This window comes from Manis pentadactyla, chromosome 16 (genome assembly GCF_030020395.1).
Source record: "Manis pentadactyla isolate mManPen7 chromosome 16, mManPen7.hap1, whole genome shotgun sequence".
Taxonomy (NCBI): Eukaryota; Metazoa; Chordata; class Mammalia; order Pholidota; family Manidae; genus Manis; species Manis pentadactyla.
This window is the reverse complement of record NC_080034.1, coordinates 33,116,694-33,141,412: the sequence shown is the minus strand read 5'-3', so window position 1 is coordinate 33,141,412 and position 24,719 is coordinate 33,116,694. Positions and strand designations below refer to the sequence as shown.

Here is a 24,719-nt window from a genome sequence, read left to right as displayed (position 1 = left end):
ACTCTCCTTTGATCCACCACCAAATCAATTCATCATCTGTCTGGTACCCTCTAGATTTCCAGGCTGGAGTCCAACACTGTCCATAAGTCCCAAATTTAGGAAGCACTTAGTGAGATCCTTGGCTTATCACCATTAAGCTGTTCTCATTATGGGGTGAAGAGAAGGAATTCTGGTGTAGGTCCCTCAAAGAAATCTTCCTCATAACATTCTTTCTCAACTTCCACACACCCAATTCTTTTTACAGGAAGGTGTTTTAGGGGGCATAAAACAAGTTTCCAGATCTTTTTTTATAATATGCTGCTGCTATAAAACACAATTTTAGAATTTCTTATTTATTATACCTTGCTGCCTGATTAAAACTTTTGATTCAGTGTCCCATTACAGTTGTGTTTAGCTTTAGAGATTTCTTTCGGTCCCCTTCAGACTAAGCAATGTTTGTTTTTTTAAAGTTTTGGGATGTTTGTAGATGTGAAAAATGGGTTCTTTGAGGAAATAGATTTGGGGAATACTGTGCTATGCAAAGATAAGCAGATTTCCTTTGTTGCGGGCCTTTTCAGCATCTTCAATATGCTTATATGCACTGTGAAGCTGCAAAGAGTCTAGGGGAGTTGTAGAATATATTGTTTTTCTCAAACTGATTTGACTATGAGGAGCCCTCCCTCTACCTTTTTGGCAAGCCATTTAAATGGATTAGCATTCTGTAGAACCCATTTTGGAAATATTGGCTTGGGAGATAGAAAGGGAACGTATTTTCTTCCTCATCCAGAGAAGTCCCCTGAGGCAGGCAATGTGTTACTGCTTTTCACCTCCTCCTAACCACAGCAATTCTGGAAGTTCCATATGCCTTGCTTTTTCTTTAACCTGAATGTGGTAGAACTTGATTGCATGGTCTCTTCACTAGACTAGCCGCTTCCTGACTGATAGGAATGCCATCTTATTCATCTTTGCATTCAGGGCTTACCACAGTGCCTGGCACTTAGCAGGAATGGGTGAATAAGTCGCTGTTGGAAGGATTTCTTTTCTCTTGTACTTGTTCCTCTCCTCCTCTTTCTCCAACTTCTCCTTCTCCTTCTAAGAAAGTAAGAAAAAATCTCTACACTGAAGTCCCAAATCACACACATGCAGCAATCAAACAAGCCTATTTGGTGTTTATGAAACTTTCCAGTGTGTGAAAATCTGTGTTTAGGAATATTTACAGAGGGATTCATTAAGGTGCTAATGTCCTTTGCTCTTTCCAAGGACAATCAGAATGGATATTCTCTTTCTTTATAGCTATGTGTATGGTTGTGTACACACAGTTGAAGAGGTAGTTACTGAGAACTTCCCAAAAGAAATGAATGGGATAAAATAGATTGCCAAGCCACTGAGTGGTTATTAAGAACAGATTCCTAACATCATCACTTTACCATTTTTAAGAGATTTCCTTTAAGAGACAAAACCACTGAATGATGAAACACGTCATGCTTATCCTGAAGTCCTTAAGTCTTATACAAGTCCCTGCTCAGTTGCACACACACATATGTGCCAGCCCAAGGTCACAGATACCTGAAGATGGGAAACAGTCTCAGATTATTTTTCAGTGGAGAACAAATGCATGCATGTGTGCGTGTGTGCTTGTGTGTTTTTGATCCATCTTCACCCTCATATAGATCAGTTAGGAAGCTTTCTTTCTCTCAACCATTTCAAAATAGAATTTTACCCTGAAGCTGATTGTAGCATGTGGCCCTGAGCATTATTTTTCAAAGGGTTTTGAGCTACTGAAAATGGGACTATAATAGGAGTTTGTATGCAGTCGTGACTGTGCATGTCCTCTGCCTCCAGAAATAATATAAGCAGCTGTGGCTGTTAGCGGGCATAGCCTTCCCAGCCTGGGGAACTTAGGCTCTGATCACACATGGTCTAGGGGGTCAGAAAGGAATTCCACCCCCTTCCCACTCAAGCACTCTGCACACTGTGTTATTTCATCCCACAGCTGGCCAGGTGCGGTGCCTTACTGGCCTCTGCCAGGGGGCCACATACCAGATTAGACACACGCGTGGCCTGCCTTGCTGTGGGGGTGGAGGGCTGCCGCCACAGTGTCCCAGGATTGTGTGTCTTGTGGTTAAACACTTAGCGTTTTGACGTAGGCAAGGCAGCAGAGCCGACCCTCAAAGAGCAGAGAACCTGAGGAGGTTTCTCAAAAATGCAGTCCTGTGCCTCAGATGGAGACGGCCTTTATGGGGGCAATTTTCCAGTCGCTGCCTATTTGGTGTGGTCAGGTCAGAGGCAGGGAGGTTTCTTAACTCCAGGCAAAGATGTTTGCAGGGAGTTGGATGCCAGGACCCTGGCGCATTGGACATGAATGTAAAGTGCATTCCCAGTATTGGCTAAGAGAGGAGCTGTCTGCTGCAGGGGTGGGGGTGTTGGGAAAGGGCAAAGAGGAGAAGGCATATAAGCATAATGGCCATCAGTAAGGTATAAACATGCTGTAATTTAATTCTCACTCCAGCACCATGGGGTCGATACTCCTATTAATCAGCATTTTTCAGAGCAGCTAAATGTTCTTACTCAGCTATAAGAGCCAGAGTTGGGATTAGAAACCATGTTTGCTGCTGCCAAATGCTGAGGCTTTTCTACTATAACATGCCACCATGAGGACCTATAATATCTTCAAGCAGTTTATGCCGTATTGATAAGCCCTTTCCAGAAAGGATTGTGGTAGCTCTAGACTTTTTCTCTTGTAAGTAGTATCCTTAGATGTTACTGTCTGATACTAAAAGTCCAGGAGGCCTGTTTTAAACAATGGAGATGACATCCCTCACTGTAATTTAAAGAAGCAGGGTTGGACCCAGGATCAAAGCACCTAATGTGTGACATGTCTGTGCTCACCTGGGTCCAGTTTAGAATAAGCTTCTTCTGCCTTCTAGGCATTAACAGTGCCATTTATACAGAGGTTGGCACTTTCCAAGCAGAGCCAGGGGGTCAATGGCATGATCCTGACAGCTTAAGTGGTGAGATGGGAGTGACCTCACAATTCTGAGTGTATCTCTGCCTCCCCAGTAGCAGAAGAATTCATGGAGGTGGGGCCTTCAATCTGTTTTGCCTCATTTGACCTTTTCAACAATACTTTGGGCTGGAATGAGAATATCATCTTCACCCCTTGTTATTAATGAGGCACACTGGGTTAGTTAGGGCTCTCCAGAGAAACAGAACCAACAAGGGATGTGTGTGTGTACAGATAGATGAACAGATTTATTTTAAAGACATGGCTCATGCAATTGTGAGGCTTGATGAGTCCAAAATCTGATGGGGTAGCTGGCAGGCTGGGGACTCAGGCAGGACTTCCAGTCTGAAGACCGTCTGCTAGCAGAATCCTGGAGGTCAGTCTTTGTTCTATTAAGGCCTTCCACCAATCAGGTGAGATCCACCGACATTATGAAGGTTCCCCAATTGAAATGAAATCTCATGCAAAAAACACCCCCCCTAAAACACCAACAATAATGTTTGACCAAATATCTTGGACTGTGGCTCAGCCAAATTGACCCATACAATTAACCACCACAAACACTAGACTTCAGAAAGTTACCTGCCCTGCTTAGATCACACAGTTATGAGAGGCAAGGCTGGGGATTTAACCAAGGTCTCTAATTCCAACACTTGAGTTCATGCCACAGTCTTCTACAGCCTGTGTCAGTAAATCAGGGAAAAGAGCATATTATTCATGCAGAGGCTCATATTGATTAGATGGCATATTCCTGGGATTCTCATTCATTCTCCACAAGGTGTTACTTAGTGCTACCGAGGTCCATGCAGCACAGACCTGGAGCCATATGCCTGGGGAGGGAGCAGGGAGGGGCGTTCATGAAGCCTACTTCTCCCCATAAATAGGATGGGTGCTGGAAGTTCATGGCTGGTTCTGGCAGCCAGGGCAAACTTGGTGAACTATTGGCGCATCCTCAGTGAACAGGCAGGGGTTCGGTGTGCTGCCTAGAGTCTCACCGTGTACTCAGGGACTGATGGTGAACAAAGATGGATCCCCCTCCCTGGCATTCTTGAGAGGAAGAGACACCCCTTCCTCATATTAGGGTTCTGTGTTCATGATAGCATTGGGGGTCCAGGGTGAATCAAATGACCTTGGAAAGGGCTTTCTCACTTTTTGGACACTTCAGTGCTCACCAGCCTCAAAAACAGCCCCTCAGCACTTGAGAACCACACATTTTACCAGCTTCTGCTCCTCTTCCCAACGGAATCTAAGCAAGTTCTCCCAGGTAGGGCTGGACTCCCCTCTCCCAGATCTGGAATATTCTGTTGCACAGCTCACCTCCCCTGTTCCTGTCTTCCTTGTGCTCCCTACCCACCACCTTGAAGTCTCTGGCCCTGTCTGATATCATCTTTAATTCCTTCTTTTCTCTCACTTTGCTGGAATGAGTTAATGAGGATATTGTAAAAGGAGTTAACTCTAAAAGGAGTCAGTGAGAATCTTATTTTTTTCATTAGGTCTGCCACTTTGTTTCATTTGGTCTGCTGCTACTAAATTTCTATTAATTTCACCACATTTCCTTATGGTTGTGGACAATTAGATCAGCCTGTGGTGTGACTTCCAAGGGAGGGTGGTCGCTCTGGACCTCCTGATACTAGAAATGAATCAGTCATAAAATTCCCTTATGCCTTAGTAATTTTCCTGCATCTTTTTTAAACAGTAATAATTAAAAATAGACTCCGTTTATTTAATACTTGCCATATACTGGATAATAAAAAGAGTTGGAAAAAAATGGGATTAAAGTTGTGAGGAAACGATGGTTGGGATATAGATTTGGGAATAGAGACACTGGTTGACTTTCCTAGAGAGGGACTGACTGCGGTGGAACTCACCAGAAAAGATGAAATCACAAAGGAGAGTCTGTGGCCCTCAGGAGAAAGATGGCCATTGACAAATCCCTGGAGGGCATCAACATCTGGAGGAGAAGAAGGACAAGGAAGGGGAGCTGCCCAGAGGAAATCGTAGTGATGGCAAAGATGTCCCTGAGAGAGGAGTGCTTCAAGAAAGAGATTCATTTCAAATCACATGAGAATGAAGCGTGACACGACTGGATTTATCATAAATGTCATGTGACCTTAGAAAGATCCGCTGCAGGGATTCAGGGCAGGATGTCAGAGGGTAGCTGGAATGTGAGCAGGACTAGGGGAGACAGTGTGCTGGACTTAATTTCCCAGCGGCCTGTGGCACTTTCCAGTTTCCAGAATTCACTTGCAAACTGCTTCATCTCGGTTGAATTAAATAGTTCACAATGACAGTAGGAGTAAGAATTCTTTGGGCTTTTGGTTGTGTCATTAAAGATGGTGCAGAAAGTCCACAGAACTGGAGTTAGAGGGACTAGGTTACAGTTCAAGGTGCCTTATTTGCTGACTGTATGATCTTGGGCAAGACATTTACCAGAGCAGGCTTCTTTTGTTATGCAGGCACACCTCAGAGATATTGAGGGTTCAGTTCCAGACCACTGCAATCAATCAAATATCACAATCAAGCAAGTCAGATGTTTTTGGTATAGTGCATATAAAAATTATGTTTACACTATACAGTAATCTATTAAGTGTGCAATAGCATTATGTCTAAAAAAAATACATACCTTAATTAACAAATACCCTATTGCTGAAAAATGCTAACTATCACCTAAGCTTTCTGTGAGTCATAATCTTTTTTGCTGGTGGAGGGTCTTGCCTTGGTTTTGATGGCTGCTGACTGATCAGGGTGGTGTTTACGGAAGGCTGGGGCAGCTGTGGCAATTTCTTAAAATAAGAGAACAGTGAAGTTTGCCATACTGATTCATTCTTTCTTTCATGAAAAATTTCTCTGTAGCGTGTGATGCTATTTCACAGCATCTCAACCACAGTAGGACTTCTTTCAAAATTGGAGTCAATCCTCTCTAACCCTGCAGCTGCTTTTTCAAAAAGTTTATGTAACGTCCTAAATCCTTTGTGGTCATTCCAACAACCTTCACAGCATCTTCATCAGGAGTAGATTCCATCTCGAGAAACCAGTTTCTTTGCTCATGAGATGCAGCAGTTCATCACATCTTCAAGCTCCACTTCTTTTTCTCTTGCGATTTCCGCCACATGTGCAGTGACTTCCTCCACTGAAGTCTTGAACCCCTCAAAGTCATCCATGAGGATTGTTCTAAACTTCCCCCAAACTTTGGTTAATGGGGATATTTTGATCTCTTTTCATGAACAGATGTAACAAATGGCATCTAGAATGGTGAATCCTTTCCACAAGGCTTTTAATTGACTTTACCCAGATCCAGCAGAGGAACCACTATCTATGGTAGCTATACCCTTACCACACTATCTATGATAGGTATTTCTTAAATAATAAGACAAGAAAGTCTAAATGACTCCTTGGTCTATGAGCTGCAGTAGTGTGCTGTGTTAGCAGGCAGGAATCTCACTATACACCTCCATTGGAGCTCTTGAGTGACCCGGTGCATTGTCAGTCAGCAGTAATATTTTGAAAGGAATCTTATTTCTGAGCAGCAGATCTCAACAGTGGGCTTAAGATAGTCAGTAAACCATGTTGCAAACAGAAGTGTTGTCATCCAGGTTTTGTTGTTCCATCTATGGAGCACAGGTAGAATAGATTTAGGATAACTCTTTAGGGTCCTAGATTTTCAGAATGGTAAATGAGCACTGGCTTCAACTTAGAGTTACCAGTTGCATTAGCCTCTAATAAGAGAGTTAGCCTGTCCTTTGAAGCTTTAAAGCTAGGCATTGACTTCTCCTCTCTAGCTATGAAAGTCCTAGATGGCATCTTCTTATAATAGAAGGCTGTTTCACTTTCACTGAAAATCTGTTGTTTAGTGCAGCCACCTTCATTAATGACCTTAGCTAGATGTTCTGCATAACCTGGTGCAGCTTCTCCATCAGCACCTGCTGCTTCTCCTGGCACTTGGACGTTATGGAGATGGTTGCTGTCCTTAAACCTCATGAATCTACCTCTGCTAGCTTCCAACTTTTCTTCTGCAGCTTCCTTACCTCTCCGTCTTCATAGAATTGGCAAGAGTTGGGACCTTGTACTGCATTAGGCTTTGGCTTAATGGAATGATGTTGTGGCTGGTTTGATCTTCCATCCAGACCACTGAACCTGTCTCTGTATCAGCAATAAGGCTGTTTTGCTTTCCTAGCATTTTGTGTGTTCACTGGAGGAGCACTTTTAATTTCCTTCAAGAGCTTTTCCTTTGCATTCACAACTCAGCCAACTGGTGCAAGAGGTCTAGCTTTATCAGCTTTCAACATTCTTTCCTCACTAACTTTTAATCATTTGTAGCTCTTGATTTAAAGTGAGAGAATGTATGACTCTTCTTTTCCTTGAACTCTTAGAGGCCACTGTAGGGTTATTAACTGGCCTAACTTCAAAATTGTTGTATCTCAGGAAACAGGGGGGCCAGAGGTGAGAGAGAGAGAGATGGTGGACAGCCGGTCAGTGGAAGAGTCAGAACACACAATGTTCATGATTAAATTTGTTGTCTTCTATGAGTGTGGTTCATGCCACCCCAAAACAATTACAATGGTAACACCAAAGATCACTGATAACAGATCACCATAACAAATATAATGATAATAAAAAAGTTTGAAATAGTGTGAGAATTACTAAAATGTGACAAAGAAACCTGAGGTGAGTAGATGCAATGGGAAAAATGGTGCTGATAGACTTGCTTAATGCAGGGTTGTCACAACCCTTTGATTTGTAAAAAAAGAAATATCTGTGAAGCACAATAAAGTGAAGTGCAATAAAACAAGGTATGCCTGTGTACAAAAGTGGAGGTTATAGCGATACTTCCCAAATTATGAGGTTCAGAGAAGACACACAGGAATAGACTTTGAAAGCTATAAAGAACTATGCCCGTGTAAGGTATCAGGTTAAAAATAAGTCCTCCCTGTAAGCTAATGCTCAGGAATTACCCCAATATTATATTTTGATGGATTGATGGGAGTGCATGAGGTAAGATTATATTTGGACATAAACAGCAGAACACTCAACTATAATAACTTAAACACATAGGAGTTTATTTTTCTCCTGTAGCAGGAAGTCAGAGGGAGGTGCAGTTGGTTATGGAAGCCATCTAGGGCCTCAACTTCTACCTTCTTGCTCCACCATCCTCAAGTGACTAGCTGTTGTTCTCAAGGTTACAGGACGGCAGCTGTATCTCCAAGAATCAGATCAATGCTCCAATAAAGAAGTCATGGGGGAAGATGGAATGTCAAAGGATTGAAGGGGCATGCCATCTGAATATGACCTTTCCTTAGAGAGTTTTTATGAAAGCTAACCCCTGCTTTCAATATGGCAACTTCACTGGCCAGAACTCAGTTTTATAGCTATCCTTAGTCACAGGAAGCCTGGGGTGGTAAATACTACCTACTTCCAGTTTCTTTAGTTGAGGAAGGCAAGGGAGGAGGGGTTTATCAATGGCTTTTGGAAGCCAGTTTTCAATGACTACTACAGAGCAGGGCTCACTTGCCAATGAAGTCTTGATGTGAAGAAGGGGATGGAGGGAGGCGGCCATGAGATACAGTTCTCAGGAGTATCACCTGAGAGTGACCCAACGGCAGGGCTCTGAACTTCTGTGGCTTGAACCGAAACATCTTGGCCATCCCCCACCAAGAAGCCCAGCCCCAAGGCTTGGCTCCTTCTGGCAATCAGCCCCTAACTAGCTGCAGCGAAGGGGGCAAACACATTCCAAGTCCTTGAGTACTTGCTGCACTGGAACTGTGTTTAAGGCACACACCCCCACCTCTACCTCGTCTGGGCTAACGGACTGCTCACCAGAGTTGCATTGTTTTAGTGATGATTTTCAGTTATCCGTGCTCCTACCCATTAATGGGAAGTTGAATACCTACACACTTAATGTTACTGTACAAGCAATTTGTGGCTCATGTGTATTACTTTCAAGTTCATTCTCCACTCTCTGGGAACCCTGAAGGATAACGCATTGCACATGTATTTCTCTACTCCGGAAGGATGGCTCCTAAATCATGCCATTTCCCTAAGTCCCATCAGCTAGACGGAGAAACAGACAACCACTGGAATCCAGACCTGAACACCTAGAACACTCCACAGGGTCATCACCCCATGCAGGCACCATGTGCTTGCATGCTCCTGGGACTGTGGGGTAAAGAGAGATCAAATACTCACCCTGAGGATGGTGCCCGTTATGGAGGAGAGAGTTATTCTTGACTAAGGCAATTTCTAGTCCAGCTAAGAAGATGCCTCACAATCACATTTAAGAAAAAAAAATTAAAGCAATTTTTAAAAGTATGAATAAGAGCTATTGTAAACGGCCCAAACTCTGTATATAAGCAAGGAAGCAAGATGAATTGACTGGCATGAGTTGGAAAAGCTCTACAGAGGCAGGGAGTGTGGAGCGTAATTTAATAAAAATAAACTTTTTTTTTTCTTTTCACTCTCTCTCTCTTTTTTTTTTTAACATACACACTCCCAAAGAAGAAATGGAAAAGTTGTTAGGGTGTGGACCAGGGCTTCTAATTAGCTGTTCTGGTCTGCCTGATTTATTTTCTTTTTTGCCTTAGCGCTTTCCTGGGACTTAGTGGCATCCCTTCAAAGGCCGCTGTGGCGGGGAAGGCGCCGGCTCTCCCGGCACCTGAGCCCCCGGCCCACTCAGACCAGGTCTCTCTGCCTGTGGCCCAGGGGAGGAGCCAGGAGAAAGCCAAAGCCCAGGTCGCCACTCCTGCTCCTTGACCCGTGCATGTTTCCCAAACAGAGGGAGCCCTGCGAAGGCTCCTTGCCAAAGTTGCAAACAGCCACCCTCATTGTCTGCGTCGCCCTGCCGGCTGCGCTCTCCCTTCCTCCCTCCCCTCCTTTCCGCCTGCAAGTGTGAAAATTACACACCCCAAGGCGCCGCAGTCAGAACCCTACCTAGGGGAAATTCAGAGTGTCCTTGCCATAAATATCCCGCTCCAAGACGCCTGACGTCAGAGCGGGGCGGGCGGCGGGCGCGGGGCCGGGCCGGAGGGAAGCGGCGGTGGCTCCGCGGACGCAGTGGAGCCGGCGCGGCGCGGGGCTCGGGGCGCGGGGAGCGGCGGCCTCGGGCTGCGGAGCGGCGGCGCGGCGCGGGGCCCTCGCAGTAAGTGCGGCGGCCGGCCTGTGTTCTCCGCTCGGCCGGGCCGGGCGGCCGCCGGACGCGTTCTGCCGGCACTTTCACGCCTCTCTCCCCTCGGCTTTCTCTGCAAGGGCGCAGGCAAGGCAGCGGCTGGACGGGCGGCTGTTTTGTTTCCCCTAAGTGTTTGCAGGAGCCACCGATGCTTGAGCGGGGCTCCGCGGGCCTGCGTGCGTGCGTGCGTGTGAGTGTGTTTGCACTGGCACATCTGGACACAGGAAATGTCTTTGAAAAACTTCACGAAGTGTTTTTTGGGGCTTTGAAATCTAATTCCCTGTTGACACAAGTGAACAACCAGAGCCGGTACCCCCCAAACTGACATCCTTGTGGTGGAGGCTTTTCCCGGTTCAGTTTGTGCCTTCTTTGGGGGGATTTAGCCCTTCACAAGCCCCCGGTTCCCACTTGCTAGCCTGGCCTCTGGCCAGCAGGCAGGGCAGGGGGAGCAGGAGGTTCTTGCTCTGGTCCGCAGGAGGACCTTGGGTGAGTGAAGGAAGGAGCATCGCAGGAACGGGGTCCTGACCCTGGGGACCTCAGCACCTGCAGCTGTGGCCCTGACATCGCCAGGCATGGGACTTTGACTTAACCAAGGAAGGGAGCACCTAGTCTGGAGGCAGGTAATGGTGAAGAGGAGGAGGATGCGGCGGCCAGGATGCTGCCGCTGCACCCGGCCCTGCCCTGGGAGTGGGATGGCTGTGTCTGCCACATGTGCCTACAAGTGGTGGACTTGCGGGGTTCTCTGGGAACACCATGGTGCCCCAAACAAGATCCAAACTCCTAACATAAAGAGACGTGTCTGCGCTGTGGGGTGGAGGAAGGGGGGTGAGAGGTGGGGGCGGGGGAGAGGGAGAGAGATTTTTATCAAAATTGAACACAGATTGCTGAGGTCTGGGCTTGATTTAACTCTTCTCTCTCTGCCTTGGACACTTTTCCACAGTTCTGTGGTGGATTTGCAAAGTTCCCGGGGAAGGTGGGAAGGAAAATTACACCTCTCTGGGGAAAGAGTCCCTGGAGGTTTTCCTTGAAGTCTACATGGGAATGAAAGCAACTTCCCATCTTTAAATAGTTTAAAGTTTTGTGTTCTTCCCTTCCGAGTCTGGTGTCAGTTTCTTGGATTTCCCTGAAAAGCTGGCTAATGAAGGGAATGGACTTTCCCTGGGACATAGAGGAGGAATTGTGCTCTACCGAGCCTGGGGGAAAGCGGGTACAGGGCTGTATGGACCCATCGGCCCTGGATTGCCCAATGCACAGGGCTGCGTGTCAATAGCTGGTTCAACCACGCAGTGACCACAAAGAAAGCCCTTCCAGCTTTGCCTTAACTGCGTCTCTCTGCTCTTATATTTTGCAATGGAGCCAAACTACAATGTTTGGGTGGGAGAAAGACTACTGGACTCTCCCTGTGTCCTAGAAAAATGAGAGAATGAAGGGACAGGGAGGAAATCTGGATGTAAAAACTGACCCACAGGAAGTTCGAGATTTGGGAAGGATTTTTGGAATTATACAAATTGACCCCTAGGGAAGTGCTATTAAAAGACTGAGCAGACAGCAGTGTCAGAAATAGGCTCCTTTAACTTCAGGAGTATGTTTTCAGCTTACGTGTAACTATGAAGAAGGAAATCACCCTAAAGGCAGAGTAAACAAAAGTGCTTGTAAACAGGGGTAACTAGGTACCGATGATGTGCATGTGCAGGCACATGTTTGTGCATTTGTGAACTGCGGTGATGGTCACAGCCTCAGGCATGGAAGCATAAACAGCCCATTTCTCATCTGCACTGGGAGCTGCATCCCACCCCCATTTCTTCCTTAAAAACACACACACACACACACACACACACACACACACAACTGTGCTATTATTGTCTTGCTGTCTGGTAGTCGTACCTGTCTGGTAGTCGTATGCTCTGCTCACAGCTCCTGAGTTTCAGAACTTTCCCTGCAGATCCTGGGATGCTAAGTGAATACGCGTGCCCCCATCAGGACAAAAAGAGGAGAGAAACTTCTGGGCTTTTGAATTTAGAAGCGAGTCAGGAGTTCAGGAAGGGGGAGGCAGTGAGGGCAGGACCAGTTGGGAGGCCTGTGAATATCACTCCTTTGGTGAGTGTGGGGGAGGCTGCAATAGTACTGCTTTCTATGGGAGCGTGCTCTCTCCCCAGTCTTCCTGCTCCAGCCCTGCCCCCAAAGCTTTTGACACAAAACAGGTTTAAGTCTCCGCTTTGCTGAAGGGCCTGGGTGCAGGGGTAAAGGAGAGGGCAGGCCCAAGTGCAGGTGGTCAGGAGGCTGCAGAGATAATCAGTGAGGCTCAGGCTTGCTTCTTTGATTTCAGGGGAGCCAATGGAAGTAACCATTCTAAAGATTCCCGCTCATTGCCACTATTTACAAATAGAAGGTGAACACCCAGGCGCAGAGGGGACTCCACTGAAGTAGGCTCACAGAAATACACTTGTCCCAGCACAGGACTCCCCAGGGAGAGCTGAGGGCCAGAACTGGGCTCTCGATCTTTCATCATGCCCAGTTCTCCAGAGGGTCAGTGGAATCCTGACCCTTCTGGGTTTACTCTGAGAGGCATGTCACCAACATCAGTGAATTCCTAGGCCCCTCATGCTTAGGATGATAGTGAAGCCTTCTCATTCCCCTTCTATCCACCCCAGCTTCTGGCCAGCTCTTTGGTCATCTCTGAGATCAGAACACTTAGAGAGGATGCATTCCCAGGCTCTGCCAAAGTCCAAAGGGTGAACATTCCTGGCAGAAAACAACCTGGACGGTGTCCTTGGCTTTGATATCAGAGGACCCTCCTGATCTCCCCAGTCGGAGGCTCTGTGTTCGGGGATCCCGTGTCCTTCAGCTCTGGACTTCAAATGCAGCCTTGCACAATGGAAAGAGTGCAGACTTCAGAACAGACTGCCCTGGGAGAGAATTAGTAACCTGGGATACAGGACTCGATTCCTTCTAAGCTTCAGCTTCCTCATCTATAAATGGAGATAATATTTACCTGACAACATTATTACAAAAATGGTATTTGTGCAAAAGGACTAAGAACAGGGCTAGTAATATTGTAGATCCTTAATAAATGGAATATCATAATTTAAATTTTTCACTTTTTTAGCCATCATGGGTCCATGTTGTTGGAAAGGATCCTTGCCCAAACCTGGCGACATGTTCTCCATATTGAAGGCCAATGGGTAAAATTCCTAGGCTCAGGGTACTTCCTCCCTCTAGAAAAGGTGGGCAGTGGGGATTACCGGTGAGCATGCCTGGTCCATTCTCCTGAGCAGTGGGAGGAGGCACCAGGCACCCTGGATGTCGGCCTCTCAGGAGAGAAGGGCAGCAGAGCACGCTGTATGTGTATGGTGGGGGTGGGCCAGGCAGTCAAGGACCAGATGAGTCCTGAAGAAGAAGCCTGAGGTGGGAGGTGGGTTAGGCGGCTACGGCTCCCCAAGGGGCTCAGGTCAGAGGAAGGGGAGACTCTGATGGGCTGTAGAGAACAGAAGCGTTTGCCATTTGTTGCCGTTTCTGGTGGGTCCGGGGTGTGGAGGCTGCCCCCTGAGTGACACACTGTCTAGGGGAGTGGCTTGTCTGAAGGACAGAGGGAGCATCTGATGCTGCAGACAGCAGCTGCAGGTTCTCTTGGCCCAACTCGGAGCGTCTAAGTTATCCTTCAAGTTGACATTTAAGACTTTGAAGATCACATTTGTTTCTGTTTTGCTCAAGCTCTCTCTTTAACCATGGCCTGGGATGACTTTTCTCCTTTAAAGAGGCTCAGTCAGTGGCCAGCTTCACTTGAGATGGTTCAGATTGGGGGGTCAGTGAATTCCTCACTCCTGGCAGTATCTATTTCTCCAACTCTCTCCTCACATTTTTTGGTTTGTTTGTTTTTTTGTTTCATTATGAGGTCATAAAACTGCATCGGCAAGATGTGTGGGGAGGAAATGCCTTTTCTTTGGACCTGTGTCTTACTATGCTAGAGCTGCGAAGGCTTATCAGACTATGGACATTAGCCGGCATGGTGGGGTTCTTGGTCTCCCCTGCCAAAACAAAAAAAAATGAAGGTAAAGAAAGAGAAGAAAAGACCTGGGAAGCACGAACTTGAGGCAGTTCTGTATCTCTTTGAATCCTGGCCCAAGAAGAGCTGAATTATTTGTAGGGTGCCCCATGGTTCTGTGGAAAGAGCTTCAGGAGTGAGCGGATCTGGGTTTGAGTTCTGACACCACCAGATTGCAAGCTATTCAACCTCTCTGATCCTTCTTCATCTGTTAAATGAGAACATAACTATCTTCATTTCCCAGGGTTGTTCGGAAGACAAATTGAAATGAGAAATGCAGAGGGCCTAACAGACTGCTCAGTGCTCAGCAAAATGTTAATGCCTTTCCCCCCCTACTCATGAAAGTACATGGGTTTGGACATTTATCCATGAGTCAAAGTAAGTAAGCTGCTTATTCAAGGCTTAACAACAGTGCTCAAAGGTCAGCTATCCCAGCCTGGAGATGGAGACCTTTAATACAGAAGTGGGGCACAGATCAGCGTTCTCCCTGCCAAACAGGTGGCAGCCCGCTGGGGAGCCTCTGTAGGAGTAAAGGAAAGGCCACCAGCCTACCGCCCGTGAACCTGGGCTGTCAGTGAGCTCTCTATAGGGCTTGTTATCAGAAATTGCAAACACTCTCTTGGTTCCAAGAATCAAGGTCAAAAGGGGATAGAGAAATCATTGAACATTAAAACCTACTGATGATGGCACAATGAGAATAGTACCTAACATTCATATAACATTCTACAGTTTGAAAAGCATGTGGCTTCATTTCATTCTCATAACAATCCTGTGAGATTGATATTAACCACCTTTTACAGCTCAAACTGAGGACTTAAAAGACCCTGTTTCACACAGTACGTAAGTGGAAGAAACAGGAGGTGAACAGCTGTCCAAGGGTCACAACCCTTGCTGCGCATTAGGATCACCTGGAAGCTTGTAAATACCTGGGCTCACCCCAGACCAATTAAATTAGAATCTCTGGGGAGTGGGGCCCAGGCATTGGTTGTTCTACAAGCTCCCCAAATGATCTGAAGTCTAAGCTAAGAGCCCTGGGTCTAGGGAAAGAGTGAAGATCACCAAGGTTTGGACTTAGGGTGTCAGGCATGGGTAAAACAAACAGCCTAGACTTTCCTGGGATTTGAGCTTCAGAAGGGTGGGGACTTGCATGATTCTGTCAGAATCTAGAATAGTTTCTGGCACAAGGCAGACACTCAACAACTGTTGGCTAAATGAATGAATGAATGAATGACTACAGAGGAGGAGCCAGCCATTTCAACAGCCAATCCAGCCTGTCAATTTGCTTTATAAGTAAAGTTTTATTGGAACACAACCATCCCATTTGTTTATATATTGTCTATGGCTCCTTTTACGCAGAGGCAGAATTGACTGTTGTAATAGAGACTGTATGGCTCACAGAGTCAGAAATATTTACTGTCTGGCCCTTTAATTGAAAAAGTTTGATGGTTCCTGTTCTGGGATCTCAGACATGAGCAGAGCAAGTAACAGCTTATGAAGGTCATTGCAGCCTGGCAGTCAAGAATATGGGCTCTAGAATCGGGCAAACCTGTGTTTGAATCCTGGCTCCACCACTTACCTGTTGTAAGACCATGCATATTATTTCACCTCTCTGAGTCTCAGTTTTCTCATCTGAAAGATGGGGATGATAATAAATACCTCCCTCACAGCCCCTGGCTTAGAGCAAAAGCACTCAACAGACATGAGCTGTGGCTGTGATGGTCAGTGTTGTAGTTACTGGCAATTAACAAAACAGAAGGAAAACTAACTAGATTAAAGTCAAAATCAAAATCTGGTATCACAGAAAGAATAAGGGATGTGGTAGGAAAAAATAACCCATCGGTAAGCTGGTGTGACAATAAAAAACTGATATGAGGAGGTAAAGGGTATCGTGAGACAACAGAGGTGAGGCGCCTGGATGTGTGAGTGAGGTGCTTCCGTAAGGTGGACTGCTGTGTGGACTAGCAAGCCCCATCGTTCCTCAGGGGGCGGCGTAGGTTTTAGTCACATGGAATCTAGTCACAAACAGGTGCCACCTCTATACTCTTGTTCAAAGTTCTTTCTACCTGAAAGGCCCTTCCCTATCCTTCTCTGTCTGGTCCACTTGTCCTGCCAGGTTTGCTCAGGTGTCCCCTTCTTTCTCAGACTCATTTGACAAGGCTCCGCCAATCACTCCTTCCTCCTCACACCCCGTGAACTCGGTGCACAGCTCTGTCCCAACACATTGCATTACAGTCAAGGAAGGACTGAGTCTCCTTCATGTCTTCTACATAGAAGGAGCTCATAAAAATCATAAAAATCAAACTGCATCATATAATCCATATGGTAGCCAAACAGTGTCAGTTAGACCTTGATTCAACTCAGTGATATCTGCACTAACTCTTGAGGAATGAGTAGGACTTGCCCAGGGACGGATGGGGCTGCAACGCAAATCTCCAAAACCAAGCAGATGGAGCGGAGCTCCCCAGGTCATAGACTATGTGGACTCTGTGCGTCCTCATCCCTCAACTCTGTGGTGGCTCCTGCCCTCTGGAACACCTCTCCTAAGGGGTAGCCAGGGACAGGGAACGATGGAAGAAACACAAAACCAGTTCTTTGAGTTCTCAGCAGATGTGGTGAAAAGTTAGGTTTGGGTTTCTCTGGGTTTTTCATGTATATGTGCCAAGATACTTTGGCAGTTAGCTTGGTATGGTTAGCTTTCGTTAGCATGGTCACAGATAATAGCAAACAGCAAATAATTCACAGCATTGCCATTTGACTACAGAATGTGTTGCATAATTTTTATACATTTTAGTGGCAGATAAATATTATGCAAGGAATAAGATTAAAATGAAGTTTTCTTCTAATGATTAAGGGGAGGCCGCAGAAAAATCACAGCTTTGAATTAAATATTCCTTTTGGTCAACTCTAAATAGACAATCAGGAGCTGCCTCCTGAGAGGGGAGGAGGAGAGGGAATGAAATAGGACTTTTACACGGGTCCCCTCTATGCACATGGAGCTCTGCTAATGCTTTAAAAAAACATATTATTTGATTTTCCCAAATTATGGGAGTCACTCTTCCTTGCTTAAACAAGTGAATCAATATCACAAGAACATACAAGAAGACAAGTGGAAAATGAATAACATCTCTAGCTCTCTCAAACCCTGGTAATTAATGTTAATAGTCTAGAATTATATCCTTCCTTATTTTTTCCTTTGTTCGTGGAAGTATCTACAAATGTGTATACAGGCATAGCAGGATCTTGTTGTTTGAGTGTTTTTTTCTCACTGAAATTGAATCTAACTGTGCACATTACTCTGCAGCATACTTTTCTTCCCCTCGACCACGTATCAAGGTCATCCCTACAATGGACCAACATCTTTATGCCTAGACATACGCAGCTATATATTTAAGATCATGCCATTCTCATAGGGATATTTATTTTTCCATTAGTCAGTTGTTAAACATGGTTTCACCCTGGCAGATCACCAGTTTGGGGCCCCTGAGTCTGATATACCAAGCATCCATCACCCCACAAAGCTTCGCTTTGCCGCTCAGGCTGAATAATTGATGGCCTAACCTGCTGATCATTCTGGGGTCTGACTACATGTTGTGTGTGGTCCTCATTTGTCCTCTAGGGGAAGCCATAGAGTGTCAGGCCCTGTGGCTGTTCGCCCCCTCCCACTTTTCATTAGATTTAGCCTTCTCTCCCCCTGTCTCCTCAATCACCGAATATACAGGAAATGAATGAACAGGAAACATGGAAGGTTGGAGGACGGTCCTGATGGCACTCAGGCAGTGGAGTATAATGGTTAGGTGTGTGGACTCTGCACTCCGAGTGCCTGGCTGGCTGCAAACCCCTGCATGGTGGATGCTGGCTGTGCAACCCAGACCCTGTTCAGGACTCACTCCCAGCGCTAGGCAGGGCTGGCAGTGGTCAGCCCTCTTTGGAATGCCTCAGCTGAGGTCACCCCTGCCACACTCCCCTCCTGGGTCACCTGCATCCAACAACTGGTAGAAGCAATGAAGTTCTGGTGACTGCACCAAACTGGGGAAATTCTAAAAGATATCCTGGCTTGGGGCTTCCTGTGGCTTGGGCTGAGGCCTTCACTGAGGCTATGTGGAGGTGCCCTTTGCCCTCCAACCTGTGCTGCCTCGCACCCATCTCTATCCCATGGTGGCTGATTCTAAAAGCCCTTCCTAATAACTTCTGCCTGCTCCAGAAATTTTGACTGTTTTATATGACATTGTTTTGGAGGAGTCATCATTTTCTAGGGAATCATTGGTGGCTATGTCAGAATATGAAAATGCACTTTTTTCTTGAGCTCTATTTTGTGTGTTTTCTAGGTGAGACCCAAATGATTTCTCTGCAAATAGGGTTGTGTCATAACTGGGCAGACTGAGCAAATGTTTGACTTTCATTGCCAAATTTGCATTTGTCGCTGGTGCCCTCACCCCCACTCCCAGAGCTAGGCTGAGGGGCATGCAGGGACAGGGTGCTGGACAAGCTGACATTGGGAGTTCTTCCCCATCTTACTGGTGCTGCTGCCACATAAAGGGGACGGTCTCAGAGGACCCTGCTGGCTCACTGCTAGCCACCTTCCTGCCCAGTTAGGTATTTCCATCACACTTGCATAAATCTTGGCCAGATCTGGTTCATCCTCATGGGTGTTTCTTACCGCTTTGTCCTAAGCATGGGGGGCATTGCCGTTGTGTGTGAACACCCCATCTTCCGGGTTACACACACACATAGCCTGAGTGCCAAAGCAAAGCTTGCCTGCATGATGGATGCTTGATATGCCAGACCCGGGGACCTAGGCTCACAGCTCAATGTCAAGCCACATTCCTGGGGGTTGGTGTCAACACTCCCTCCCTCTTCCTCCCAGACACCACGGGCCTCCAGCCTCCAGGTCCCCTGACCCTGTGGTGAGAGGAGGGAGTGATTCCAGGTCAGTGGGGAGGTCTGTTAGTATTTCCATGGGGCCAGAGAGAGCTTTGAATTGAGTTTGCAGCAAATTCAGAGTTTCTGTGGACTTTGGGCAGAAGGGCCAGGCCACTTTAACTCTCTTTTATTTAAAAATTTCCATCAATATATTTATCAGTCTGTTCTCCATCATGTGGCATTGGGCTGGCAGCTGTCCAAAGACAGAGTTGGGAGCTGCCTCTGCCTTTCTGAGCTGCACAGTTGATAATTTACCCTCACTGCTGCCCTGAGCAGAGGTAATGTTGATACCTGTGGCTGTGTCAGTGGAAGCTGGGTTGACAGAGCTGATAAACAGACCAGAGTTCTGAGTATAAGACTGTGGGACAGAGCATAGCTTCTGGTTCAGACTCTGACTCCACTTCTTGCCATCTGTGTGGCCTTGCATGAGTTACTTCATTTCTCTCTGCCTCGGTTTCCTCATCCATAAAATGGATCCTTATGAAAGATTTGGTAGAGAGAAAAAAAATGCTTGGAGCCATACTGGCACTTAATAAGTGCTGAGAAATGTTAGTGAAGATGATGACGGAGGGCGGGGACCAAGTCTCATTAGCTCTGTTTGTTCAGCATCCTGCCCCGTCCCTGGCACAGAGCTGATGAGCCACAGATGTTTATTAAAAAACATTATCTCACTGCCTTTTGCTAAGTGTCTCCTGCCTACCAAGTCTGTTCAACTCTCTACCAAAAAAACTGTTGTGTCCATTTAAAAAATTTATTTTAAGTTTTTATTAGACTTTAATATGATTCAGAAAGATACACCATTTATAATTATATGGCTCAGTGGATTTTCACACACCAGACATACCAATAACCAGATTGAGAAACAGAACATTCCCAAGCCCCTGCCTCCCCTGCCCTGAGAAGCCCCTCATGCCCCCTTCTGACTATGACCTTTCGATAATCCTGACTTCTAACACCACAGATGCATGCTGCCTGGTCTTGAACTCCGTGTAAATGGAATTCACGCAGTAAATGGAATTCACGTAAATGTGAGTACACGCAGTGTGTACTCACGTGAGTCTGGCTTCTTTTGCTCAGCTAAAGGTTGTTGCATAGATGAATGCGTTCTCATTGTTGTGTGGTAGTTCACTGTGTGCCTCTAACACACTTCAATCATCTCATCTTTTGTTGATGGGCCTTTGGGTGGTTTCCTAGTTTCGGGCATTTGTGCCCTTGTCCTTGGGTGGACACGTGAGGGCGTTTCTGTTGTTCCTGAGCGTGGAACTGCTGGATCGTAGGGAGCATGTGTGCGGCTTGGGGAGGTACTGCTCAGCAGGGTTAGCAGGTGGTGGGCCCATGTCTCCATTTTCTGTAGTGATGAAGAAGCCTTTCTAGCTTGGTAGTGCAGAGACTTGGGGCCCAGTAATATACTGGGGTTCCTCAGGAGTTCAGAGCCTCCATGCCCTTTCTGTCTGAGAGCCTGTGTGTTCCAGAAAGCCTGCTGGGGGTAGGAGTGTCCTGCGTGCCAGGCGCTGCACTAGGTGACCTCACTTACACTACCTCACCAAAGCCTCACGACAGCCTCATGAGATGAGATGGGTGTTATCATCCTCTCTTACAGATGAGGAAACTGAGGCTCAAAGGGATTGAGTGACTTGCCAAAGATCATACAGAAATAAACCTCCATAGTCAAGATGTAAAACAGATATGCTTGAATCTAAAGCTTGTGCGTTTTGGAATCTGACGGGGAATAGTTTTGACTTCAGTACTAACACTGGGTAGAAACACAGACGCAGATGTGGGGGCTGTTCTCCTAGAACCTGCTCCAGCTGTAGGTTGACGGCTATGAGGAGAAGCTCTCTAAAAGGGAGCAGAAATAAGGCAGCTCATGACCTTGAGAAGCCAAACTGTTTTCTTGCCCAGGGGCTGTTGGAGAAAGTCATAAATTTCCTGGAAGGCAACGGCGACCATGTAATTTACTGTCTAAACTAGGACTCCTTTGAGAATGAATGGGGCACTAACTGGATGGGCCAGGAGAGTGGGCATAAACTGGCACTGTTCCGGGTAAACTGGGGGGAAAGCTCACCCTGTGGGAGTCCGGGTGGGCGTTGCCCTCCTGGCTAGTGGGGCTGGCCAAGGTCTGTTGCATGCTCTTGGAGCACTGTCTGTCTGGTGTTTGCCCTGATGCGATGTCCTTCCAGTCTCCTGTTTATGCTAAGACAGGGTCTGGCTTTCTTCTCTTCTCCACCCCACGCTCTGCTCAAATGGAGCTCTGACAAGGTGAGCTTTCCTGACAGATCGAGTTGCCCTTGAGATGCATGTGCCAACAGACCAGAAGATCCTGGAATGCTAGGGCTGTGCCTCAGTCGCTGTGGCACTGTAGCCAGGTGACAGGCACAGTTAGCACTCAGCGGACTTGTTCACTGTGTGTATCAGTTGTCCATGTGCTTATGCATAGTTCATAGAACAAGAGTTGAATTTAGATTCTTTCCTCTTTTTTTAATCATTGGTCTGGAAAGAGAAGTCAGTTTTATGTGTGGGGGGTGTACACCCAAAGGACAAAGAACAAAAAGGATTAACTTATAGTGAGGAGCGAAAGATGCTGTATTGTAGGATTTGGTGTCAGAATCTGGCTTTGAAGTCCAGCATCCACTGTTCAGCTGAGCATCCTTAGATAAGCCATTTAGCATTTCCAAGCCTTGGTTTTAATCACATATACAACGGAAATGACAGCAATACCTGTGGTGTAGGAGGCAAGTGCGTCTGTGATGTACTGTGTATGCAAAATGCTCGTTACCCTGTGAAGTGCTGTGTGACTCCCAGTTACGTGGTTGTGGAGGTTGAACAACTATTTAAGAAGCACTTGTGTCAGGCACTGTGTGCTGAGGTGGGTCCTGAGGAATGAACTGGTGAACAAAACTCGTTCTGCCTCCAGGGCCTCCAGTCTCTCAAAGGGAGGCATACAGTGCATATGTGGCAAGCCCATGTGACTGGGAGCTTTTATTAATAAATAAGGAAGGAATCAGCAAATTCTTCAAGGCCTGAGGGATTTGACTGGGGTGTCAAAGATAAGGTTGCAAAGGATAATTAATTTCTCATGAAGCACACAGCTGCATTTTCACTGGAAGAACATCCAGAAGCATTTAAGAGCTTATGTGTGCCCAGCAGTAGCTTTGGTGCAGCACAGTGGTTTCTAGTGCAGATTCTGCTATCCAGATAAAAATTGCTGGTATCAAATAGAAATCCCACCACTTACTAGAATTGTATCCTCACTGAGACTCAGTTTCCCTATTTGTAAAACAGTGACAATAATAGTACCTACCTGCAAAGAAGGAGGAAATTAATACTTGTAAAATTCTCAGAACAGTGCCTTGAATGTAGTACGTACTTTGTAAATATTATTATTATTATTTGCCAAATAACTTGCCTTCCGTTGGCATATCAGGTTCTCTGAGGTGCTGATACAATACCCAGTTAAAGGAGGAAAGATAATTTTGAGATGGGAGAATTCAGGGAAGGATTCATGGGAAAGAAACATCCCAAGGTATTTTTTAGACTTCCTGTATGTCCTGAGCATGAGATTTTGTTTATTTCCCTGATTACTCTGCTCTTAAAACTTGAAAAACATTTAGTATGGAAGAAATCCCTTCTCTTAAGAAACATAAATCAATGCCTCCTGGAACTTTGAAGTTGAATAAGATGTGGTCCCTGCCCTCATGTGTTTGCAAACTAGTTCATCCATCCTTGTGCCAAGGACAGCAGATAGTAAGATGAGTACTAATCCCTGTCGAGGAAGTACTAATCCTTGTAGCGGAAGGCTCTAGCAGTGAAGAATACGATTCCATGGCATCAATGAGACTATGAGAAGCAGATGCTCAAAGTTGAGAAATTTAGATTCTATCCAAGAGTGTTTGGGAATGTAAGGAAGTTATGGAATCTCCTTCCAGGTTTCTGTTGTTATTAGAGGAGCGATTTCATCTCTTGGGATGGTGAAATGTGAGGTTTTCTGCTGCAAGCAGATGGACAAATGGTTCTGGTGGTTCCTGCAGTCCATTTGAGATGCCCACATAGTTGTGTGTCTTACAAACGAAGGGCACAATGAAAACATTCTGAACTTTTCCTAGACAATGTTGACAAGGTCTAAAAAAATGTACCCCCACATTGCCCTGGGAGTGCTGGAATTTCTGCTTCATGTACTTCATTTCTGATGTCATGACTCATTTTAAACAACCATATCTCAAAGCCAGCATGCAAAAAGGAAGTGTTTCCTCTGCCTCCAGCCACGGTTCATCCTCCCTTTCCAAGTTTTCCAATGAAGAAGGGAGGAAATACCCAACTTGTTCAAAGTTTTATAACTTGAAATTCTTTTGTTTTTTCAAAGCATGCAAATGTAATTCTAACAGTAAAATGATGCTATAGAATAATAAACATATGAAAAGATGTTCAATCTCACTTGGAATCAGGGAATTACCATAAATTGAAATCACAGGGAGACACCATTCACACTCATCAGATTGGCCAAGAAAATTATATGCATCATATTGGATGTAAGCCAGTGATAATTCCCATTTACTAATGGTGGGAAATAAATCGGTACGAACACTTTGGAGAGCAATTTGGTACTACCTAGTAAAACTGAAGATGCACCTACCCTATGACCCAGCGATTTCACTGCTAGGTAAGTCTAGAGAAACTCGAATACATGTGAAGAGGAGATATGTTCAGGAATACTCATTATAGCATGGTTTCTCAGAGCTGGAATGCAACCCAAATGTCTGTTTCGACCAGATGACTAGGTAAATAATTTGATGTGTACATACAGTGGAATACTATGGAATAGAATGAAAAAAAAAAAAAGAATAGACTCTACTAATGAGGTATCATCAGAAATAATGTTAAGTGGAAAAAGCAAGTTGAGGAAGGATGCCGTTGCTATTAAGTTTAAAATCATGCAAAAATAATACTCTCTTTCATTTAAAAATACTTACATGTGTAATGAATTTGTAAAACCATATTTGGGATACCCACTACATTCAGAGAAGTGGCTCCCTCTAGGGAAGGCGAGAAGGAAGACCAGAGACGGGTATACAGGGGCTCCATTAAAATCTGTACTATTTTATTTCTTAGACTGCGTGATGGTACCCAAATGTTTATTTTATTATTATCTATGTATTTTAGATAGCTAAAGTATTTTTTTAGCTTAAAAAAAGTTAATTAAAAAAAATGAGCACAAACTCCTAATCCATCTCCTCTGTCCGTTGGCCAATGGACGTGCTGAAGAGAGCCAAGTGCTGCTGCCCACTTGGCTCCAGGCCCATCTGGGAAAGTTTAAATAGATGTGACTCTCTTCAGAGGGGCCGTTCTCCAGACATCTATACTGGGCCCCAAAGGCTCATGGTAGTCACTGTTTCTGAACTAAAAATCTTGACCTATTTTTTTCTGATTTGTGGATTTGTGGGGTTCATATTTCGATATATTGGAAAAATGCAAAAGAGGCTCATAGTAATAGAAACCAAACAGCAACTTTCTGGCTCATTTTCCATATAGCCAATTTCTAGAGCCTTCTCTCATCCCATCCCTTCCTTGGGAGTTACTGGGAAGTCTTGCATGTGCTGGCAAGTGACCACAGCCATCCT

The 24,719-nt window shown here is 45.6% G+C and overlaps 1 protein-coding gene across 1 annotated transcript in view; it reads left to right on the top strand.

Moving 5' to 3' along the window:
• The first annotated feature begins 9,955 nt into the window (after nt 1–9,955).
• DAAM2 (dishevelled associated activator of morphogenesis 2) overlaps nt 9,956–24,719 on the top strand; it is a 106,303-nt gene continuing 91,539 nt past the window's right edge. Inside the window, exon 1 of the mRNA XM_036907156.2 lies at nt 9,956–10,115. The gene's annotated coding sequence lies outside the window, so the exon portion shown is untranslated. The remainder of the gene's footprint in view (nt 10,116–24,719) is intronic.